Source organism: Ylistrum balloti, unplaced genomic scaffold (genome assembly GCF_031769215.1).
Source record: "Ylistrum balloti isolate Yb309-2 unplaced genomic scaffold, AGI_CSIRO_Ybal_v1 Utg370898, whole genome shotgun sequence".
NCBI lineage: Eukaryota > Metazoa > Mollusca > Bivalvia > Pectinida > Pectinidae > Ylistrum > Ylistrum balloti.
This window is the reverse complement of record NW_026782510.1, coordinates 189869-199726: the sequence shown is the minus strand read 5'-3', so window position 1 is coordinate 199726 and position 9858 is coordinate 189869. Positions and strand designations below refer to the sequence as shown.

At 39.5% G+C, this 9858-nt stretch overlaps 1 pseudogene; it reads right to left on the bottom strand.

The window, feature by feature from the left end:
* Positions 1-3126: 3126 nt before the first annotated feature.
* LOC132559369 (uncharacterized) lies at positions 3127-9585 on the bottom strand (annotated as a pseudogene).
* Between the last annotated feature and the right edge of the window lie 273 nt (positions 9586-9858).

The window sequence follows — 9858 nt, the reverse complement described above, 5'->3', positions numbered from 1 at the left end:
AAAATTTCATAATAACAGATTTGGAGCAAAGGTGAGCGAAATTACGCCATACTGGCCTTGGAGGCCAGGCGCCATCCGAGAGGGATGGATCAAATCTTTAACAAAACCAGCCAACAAACTACACAAAAATAGGGAGTCGAAGGTACATGGAAGGTATACTTTATGAAATAATAACAAGTGTATATACAGAACAAAAGTGACATGGAATATGTAGTGTATGACAGAGTTACAAAGGGCAATTAAAGTTCAGTGGCTAAATATGGTCAAACTAGTGAAAAGGAAACTGTCTTTGAGCCTTATACAACAAGGCTATGGCACAAAGTGGACAGCATGTCTGTTTATAAGATACAAGAACATCACAGGCCATATTCAGCACAGTTAAAACGAGTTAAACCTGCTACAAAGTTCTTCACAGGGATAGTCAATACTAATCATTTCCTCGAAAAACAGACGCCACTCTGGCAACACAGTGTACAACATAAAACATAAAAATGTTTGCACACTCCTGGTATAGCATTTGTGTGAAGTACTGCTGAACTAAATAATTGTTAGCACAAGCATAAAAAATATAATACCCTAAGTAACAATGCTAACAGCAGGACCCACATGCAACTCTCCCTTAAGAGACCCCCGCATCAAAAAGGAGAGGTATATGTACCGGTGTCCTGGACACCAACCTGTTTAGTGGAACCTAACAACCCTATAACCAGACAACACCATGCAACTCTCCATGATGTGACCCCCGCAACAAAACAGAGAGGTACAAGTATTAGGTGGTGTTCTAATTCTAATTAATGCTTAGCATTCAGTTAGATAAAGCAGGTGTACGAATGTACTTTTTAAAAGCATCAGAATGCCACCTGCCTAACATACGAAGTTATGAATCTGACATTCACCTATTTGCAGCTAAGGTCGCCCTTCCTATCCTGAAGCTATGCCCCTTGTAGCGTGAACTATCAAGCCCGGCGACATGCAGACACTTTTTAGTGACATCATCAAAATATTTCCGTTGTAACGGTATACCAAGGCTATTCATGAATAAGACCCCAGATTTGGGACCTCGTAATTTGAGGTAGCGTAACATAGCCTCAACGGGACACGAATCTTTATTGCTGCTGCTCGCAACAGGGACTGTATGAGGCTTTCCACTTTGATTATGCTTGAAGGTTCGGAAACATACATATAGTTGGAAGTGGTTTTCGTGTTGTGTGAATTCTATGTCACCGATTTGTAACACTCGTGAATGCTGAGAAGATTAACTGGGCAAAACCTCGCCAAGACGTGAAAGGCTGTAAAAGGCTGTAGTAAAAACGGCCTTAAATGACACTTTGTCAAAGGTCAAACTAACCGTATTGTGCAGAGCCTGAATAAATTTACATAAAATTTATTCTGTGATGGGAAGTCGAATATCGAACGATGGGGATATGTATGCTGATTCCTGTATGGCTTTTTAAACAATGAAAGCTTTTGTTGGGTCTGATTAACCAAGAATATGATGTATACACGCTATAGCAAACATGTGAGAATTGATAGTTGTTGAAGCCAACTTAAGCAATGTGCGTGAGCTACTTAGAGAGCAATAACCGAAAAAGGAACAGGTACGACTATGGGAGAGTTTAGAACTTCGACTGAAAAGTTACTGAGAATCCGCCATATCCGTGAATACATTCTATGAGTTGAAGGTGCTAAGGATGCCGCCAAAAGAGTGGTTAAGGTAGAAGTAATTTCTCTTGAGCCATCGCTATGGGAACTTGAGAGGGGGCCGCTGCGGCACATGAATGTAATGTTTTGAACTTGTCTACCTGTAAACGAGATAAAGCCTCAGTTTCGTCATTATGTTTTCCAGGAACATGAAAGGCCTTGAATAAAATATTATGCTGGAGGCAGAACAACACAAGCATGCGCAACAACCGCACCAAGATCTTGTTTTTGGCTGTTTGCTTGTTGATCACCGACACTAAAGCCAAACTATCAGTAAAAAAAAAGCTACCACATTTGTCTTGTAAAGTGTCTCCCCAGGTAAGTAAAGCTGCAATGAGACCGAGATAGGTAAATTGTGACTTTTCACATCGGGTACCGATTCCTCAGATCCACAAACAGCACCAAAACCTATTGTCGAATATGCATCGGTATGAAATTGGAGATGGTCGCTGTACAACCATTTTTCCTCAAGGAAAAAGTTCCTCAAATTAAAAGTGTTCAAGAAAGAAAACCATTGTTTTCAAATCTGCTCTGCTCTCAGACGTAAGTCCAACTTTAAAATACGGTTGTTGGACACCAATTGTCAGATCAATTAACCTCCGTGAAAATGGACGGCCTGGACTAACCACTGAAGTGGCAAATTGTAAGGTACCGATAAGGGATTGAAGTTATCTTAAGGTAACTTTCTTACGAGACTTCAAAGCTCTAGCGAGTTCTTTGCAACAGCGCACTTTGTCTGGAGGTACTTCATACTTTTATGTGTCAAGAATAATGTCTAAAAATGGAAAGACCTGATCTGGGACAAATGTCTTATCTGGGACCAGAAGAAGCCAAATTGTGTGGTACAAGTTTTGAAAATCAGACAAAATTCTATCACACCTGGACTTGGAAGGTTCAATGAATAGAAAATCATCTAAAACATGCACTACACTAGAAGCCCCCAACTTGTTCATAGCCACCCATTCTAATGCTGAGCTCAAATCCTCAAAAATCTTGCTGCTTTCAGACAGACCCATTGGAAGACATTTATCAAAATAATATTGTGAAATCCACTAAAAACCTCAAAAGGGGCGGTCAACTGGATGAACCGGTATTATGCGGAAAGCTGACTCAATGTCACACTTGGCTTAAAAATGGGTTTGTTTTTTATAATATATGATATGACAGCCTGAATTGTCGAATATTCAACTCTACAATGAGAATCAGGAATTGAATCATTGAGTGACGACCCTTGTGAGTTGCTTAAATGATGGATGTTTTTTTTTTCTTTTCAACGACACCGATGGGGCTGACATGAAAACGGTGATAAGGAGGGTTCACATAGGGCCCTGCAAGTCTGCCACAGTCATATTCCTTGTCAATCTTTTCAGCAACTGCTGAAGGGTATGTGCCACTAGATCATAACCTGTCAACACGGCAATGAGCTCAGGAATGACGGGGATGACGATGTCCACGGAAGGCAGGGGGTATTGGAGTCCCGAAACTGGGGGTTAGGTGGACGAAAGGACGATGGCGGGTTGGTGTTTCGGTAACGAAAAGGAAGGACTGGTCTGAGGCGAACGTATCTGTGCAATTTGAAGAGGGATGTGGACCTTGGCACTTGGAACACTTATGGGGGAAACGACAGCCATGACAGGGTCTCCCTTGTATGAAGCGCCAACAGGCACCCTTAGGTAGTTGCGCAAGGGAAGGGCTGGGTTTGGCCCTACTTGTCATAGCATCCTGCCACAACTCCCACTCAATTGACCCCCATGACACTGATTTGTTTTGCGCCCTCAAAAGCCGAAAAGATTTATCGTAAAGTTGCCAGTCTCCCTGCTTTAAGGCCAGCTTTCTGACTACAGAGATATGTTGTAACATCGCTGGGAAATCCCATGGCTTCCGTTGTGTATAAATGGCAATTAACGTATGAAAAGCATTTGTCCACTGCGCTAATGACAAGGATGAATTCCGGGGTTTTGGTGCCCAGTAAACCATAGGTGAAACCTCAGATCCATTCTGTACTACCATCTCATATTTTAGTGGTTCCTGATTGGACAGTGTTGACAAGTCAACAAGCTCACCATTCCAAATCTTTTCTTTAATTCTTTCATTCACCAAAGAGTCTAAAGGTATCACAGAAGAAGTAAAAGAACTGCTGGGTACTGGCACTGAGGGGTTACCTGTAGTCCTGAGGCCATGACAATGCCAGAAATTGAAGACGCACTTATGACACTGTGTGTTGCCAGGGGTGCAGATGAAATAGTGTCTGTACTATCACTGGTCACCGTTGGTATTGGGGCCACATCCGAAGAATCCTGTGCAGTAGCCTCGACCTGTACTGAACTGGTGGGTGAGACCTGCTCTGTAACAGTGTCGGTAGCAGACATCCTCGGTCCTTCCTCCAGACCCTTCTGGAATGCCTCCCGAACCATATTCCGGAGCTTCAGGGAGGACACTGTCAAATGGGATGTTCCACAAACTGGCAGCCCTTGGTCTGAAGTGACATTGGTTTCAGTCCGACAGGTGCGTTTGGACCTAGCCGGAGTTTGGATGGCTGTAGTGGCCAGGGCAGCCTTTCACGTTGAAGGCATCTTCAAGAAAAAAAGAGTAAAAAAACAGCAAAATCAAGCAGAACAATAGTCAAGCTAAGTTAGACCCTACAGTGCGAGATCATGTTAACGGTAACGTATCAATTTAATTCACAAGTTAATGGAGGAGGGAACAAGTAACGATAGCCAGTAAACAAAGAAAAAAGTACACAAAATACATTAACAGTGGAAATAACTGGCAAGACAATCCAGCTGCATAAATGAAATAAAATTCATAGATATCTGTCAAATTAAAAAAGTAAACCATATCGATAAGAGGGCATGATATAGCATTGATGTTGAAATATCTAATGTAGTAGACATACCGGTTGATAGAAACTAACTGTAGAATTTTTGATTGTAAAATACAATAGTGAAGAAATCACTGAAAGCAGCAAAATAAATAATAAAGCCAGCAGCCATCACTGATGGCAGCCACCGCCATGGCAATAAAAACGCGTACTACATGCGTAAACCAACATCTGGTAAATACACATCAACTTACACCACTGTCAGAAACGGTATATGGCAAAAGACATAAACAGGAAAATGGGTTTTTTTTTTAATCATAAGAATGGAAGAAGTGAAGATTCTCAAAAGAAAGATAAAGTGATAAAAGCAGTTAACTGTTCACGACACGTCAACTGTGATTTTCCTGAGCTGGACAAATAAATTGTAAACTGGCAATTTATGAAAGCTTGCAAAAATTAAACAATCTGCAAAATAGTATAGAACATATTTTTTTTAAATTTTGAAATCAATGAAAAAGAATGACATGTCAATAGTGATAGATTATTGAATAAAATGACAAGAAGGGGGATAACTCCTACGGAAACGACAAACTCAAGGAGGCGACTGGGGTAGCCTAAAGGAACAAATTCAGTGGAGACAAACTATACAGAAGCCTGCAAAAAGAATAATCAACAGCCCTGCAGACTGAGCAAGGGAAGGTAACGGGAAGATCTACTCAGACCAGATGTGTTAAACCAAACAAGATACAGCCCCGTAGGGATTTGAAGTAAGGGTGTTGGTTCACAAAATGGACACCATCCTGGCCACAATACATTGCCCATACGCCGGTGAGACGTTTTACACTGAGGCATGTCTGTAGGGTGCTGAGCTAAAAAACGTTTTCCCAACCCTAGTGTTGTAGACCGCAACGGGAACGTCACCTTTAATTGATGAATACGACTTCTCGTGAAAAGCTCGCATACCAACACTAACTTGACAAATTCAGTGTCCACTAAAAGATCAATCAACGTCTTGATTTTAGAATACAACAAATCTGGAGACATATCTGGAGAGCTCAGATCATTACCGCCCATTTGTAAACAAACTATCCGTGGTTTACGAGAAAAATGGGGTAGGGGTAAACCACGAAAAGGACCGAAAAGGAGTTAGATATGACGAAAAGGAGTAGTTTGGGAGATTTTCCCCGCGAAAAGGACCATTACATTACTAATTTAGCACATAAATAATACATCCAACATATATCAAAGGTGAACATTGATTCCTTAACATGCAAAATCGTTTTTTTCACTCGGTCACGTCATACGCTGATAGCGGACATCAATAATGGGAAAATGGAGCAGATTGGTAACGCATTTTCGCAGGATACTATCTATATGTATTTAATAACCCTGTTTGAAATATACAAATGAAGTTTAATCTATTTCTTATGATTTTCGATTTACACATCAACAGTCGGAAAGTCTTCTGAATTCCTTCGCTGCAACCGAAAACGGAGCCGAAAAGTATTGCTGAAAATGACTGCTATACAATATCCCAAAACAAAGAAGGACATTCTTCTGTACTTTTGGATATTACAAATTTATTTGTTATACAAATTATTGACTTTAAAATTATAAAGAACTGTCTTGTGGGCTTCATCTCTCCATCGTAATTCTGAAGGCGGTGACAAAAATGGAACCGGATACAGGAAAGCCGGATTTGTTAAACTTAATTTTAGCTTCTTCTATTGAGGATGTACATATATATACCAAACATAATTATTTTTTCTAAATTTTATATACTTGAAACTTCATTTTCAGAACCAAGATTTATATGAATTACTATATTATCCTCAATGTATTATTGCTTAATTTCCACCTGATTATTCTCTTTTATATCTGTTCAGTCAGTAAGTGATTTGAATGATCGAAATTAAAAAAAAAAATTTTCTCTGAATTTTTATTGCATTCAACATGAATAATAATAAGTTTTCTTGTGTGGATAAATGAAAATGTTGTCAATATTGCAGGTTTCTAGAATTGAAATATACACATATTATTATGGGTGATATTTCATGCATGTGGTGTATGTAAATTTTATCAAACAAACTAAGAAGAGATGATGTTAAAACTTTGCCAAAAATTGCTTCAGAATTGGTCAATAGATAAAACTAGTCAAACATGAATTACACTACATGATGATAGCATTTGCTGTCCACTGATATTTTATAAATTGATTGTTTTTCCCAATAACTGTTACAATAACTAAAGAAAAAGAATTAAAACTGCATTTTACTTCTCTGATGATGCAATAGAAAATGCCTGTGTGTATGTATTTACCTTGTGATAATGGATAATAACTTTGTAAAGGATAGGACTGACCTGCAGGGATGTGAGGGACAGGGCAAAAAGGGTGGAGTTTGGCTATATTGAATCATTGACTTTTCCAGAACAAGGTATTGATAGTATGGAACACAATGATTCTATGAAGAAAAGCAATGAATATGTATTTACATATATAATATTCATTTTAGCACTTTCTGTGTTTTGGCATCAATATCTTAATAATACCAACCTTTTTGGTGCCATATTTTATCTTTTGCTATATTTCAAATATCACTAATTGTCAATATATATATATATATATATATGTACTAAACAAAAAAAGAAAGGTAACACTACTTTATTCTGTGATTAATTGATTAACCCCTTCATAAATCCTTACCAATCATGTACGAATAAAGTAATTGATAAATTCTGATAAAACTGTAGTTATGGTTCATTTAAAAACTTTGCGTTCAGTTGATTTTATTCGACTGTAAAGGACGTTGGGGTCAATTTCAAAGGTAACACCATTAGTAAAGGGTATGGCCACTGTTTGCGAAGTAAACAGTATTTGCAGCGTCGTCGCATGGAACTCGTAAACCGGCGGATAATTCGAGAAGAGATGTTTCATTCAGCGATCAAGGCTTGGGCCAGCTCCTGCAAGTTTGACGGCTGATTTTGACGTTCTCTTACGTGTCGCCTAAGAACGTCCCAGACATGCTCAATCGGTGACAAATCAGGTGATTTAGATGGCCAATCTAACACCTGTACGTTATTCTGCTGCAAGAAAGTTCTGCTGACGCGACTGGTGTGCGCTGGTGCGTTATCCTGTTGAAAAATGGCGCCAACGTCATGGCGTCTTAAGAATGGCTGAACCACTGGTCTTAAAATTTCGTCCCGATATCGAATGCCGGTTAAATTGCCATTTAACTCAACATGTCTGGTCCGAATCCCCCCACAAATACCACCCCAAACCATTACACTTCCGCCGCCAAAGCGGTCCCGTTCTGCGACGCAGCAGTTCGCAAAACGCTCCCCTCGTCGCCTCAACACTCTGCGCCTTCCGTCACCGTGTTGCAGACAAAACCTGGACTCATCTGAAAACAGAACATTGTTCCATTGTCGTAAGGCCCAACGACGGTGAACACGGGTCCAGTTACGCCGATTATTACGGTGACGTCGCAACAAATTGGGTCCAGTGTAGGGACGCCGCGCTTTCAATTGGTAGGCCCTTAACCTGTTGCGGACAGTTTGGGGAGACACACGACGCCCAAACAATGTCCTTGTAGTCTCTACTGCGGCTACGAATCGGTTGCGCAAGTGTATCAATCGTATACGACGATCATCCCTGGCGGTCGGTTTACGGGGTCGGCCGCTTCGGGGAAGATTGGATGTTGACCCAGTTTGGTTTAAACGACTTACGAACTGGCAAATTGTCTTAACACTGCAACCAAAATGCCGTGCAACTCGACGGCGAGACTCCCCAGCCTGGATCATGCCTACAGCCCTTTCTCTCTGTACTTGTGACAACCGGGGCATAATGATAAAGTTAATAGATAGCAAGATTCGGTTATTTCTAAGTCCTAAGGATCTAAGGAACAGTTGTCAGTTTGAATGTTTATGAAATTCAAGCGAAGATACAAGTTAGTCGCAGAAAACCTCGTGCAGCTCTTTCGCTAATACAGACTTTCACGCTTGAATGATTTTGATAACCCCCTAGGATTTTGTAATGTAAAACATTACCATTTTCTTATATTGCACAAACGTCATTTTGTTTTCACTCATTTACAGGTATTCGCCAAGGAAACATGTTAACCTTTCTTTTTTTGTTGAGTATATATGGACATAGTAAATAGCACTGGTTATGTAAACAAGTATCTGTATAGATAAATTGGAAACGCACTTTGATAACGCCACTGAATTATTGGCAACAGTATTGACAATAAAATTAAAAGCAGAACACTGTTTTTGTATGAATATGTACAATTCAGACATGGATCTACCAACAACTTTGTGTATCATTTAAGTATAAACAAATCAAAATGTCACATTAACAACATATATATTGATAAAAACATTATTGGTTTGTAACTTACCAATTTTATATTATTTTATCAATTATATAGAGGTTCTACAACGAGTGGCAGTTAATTATCATCGTTATCTAAGCCTCGTGTCTTTTCTAAATTTGAAAATTAACTAACGAGAGTTTGATAACGATGATAATCAACTGTCACAAGTTGTAGTTCTTTCTACCATAACCTTTTAACGTAAATATACATGTATTGTGTACAACATTGTTTCGCCCCCCATTGACACTTTCGCGTAAGAATGCATCGTATGTTATCTGACTGGCTCATTAATATGCAAAAAGAGACAAAATCGCTATTTTTGATGCAAAAGACTTATTTTTTCAGTAATATTGTTTGGAAACATCCCGTAACATTAGTTCATTGAAACACGTTACAAAATTACACAAATTGTTTATCTTTCAAAAAAAATAATTTGGAACTAGATTTTGTTGCGGATAAGACTAGTGCTTCTTCGCGTGAAAATGTGAATGCAGACACGATTAAGATGGCGTGTAATTTCGAGAACCTCTGATCACTTTCATCAGAACTGTACATCACAATATCAAAGGTTGGGAAATCAAAATTACTGCATTTAGCAATTACTATCCCCTTTCCCCCTCCACACAGTTTTGCCGCATCACCGATCTTGACCGCCGGCAAGAATGACAGATCGTCACTGTCAGCCATGTTGATGATGGACAGCAGACGATGAAAATAATCGCACGTGGCGAAAGTAGTTCGGGGTCACAGATCATTGTTGGGTCAAATGTCAATGCCTCGTCCAATAGATTTGGCTGTCACGTGTGTATTATGCGTATGAATAAACAATGGATATGGTGTTTAATGAATAGTCTGGGCGTGAGATAACATACGCAGGTTATGGTAGAAAGTGTAGAAAGCATTAGCTACACATGATACTCTATATAGTTTTATTGTGTATCCAGGACTTGGGAGCGTGGA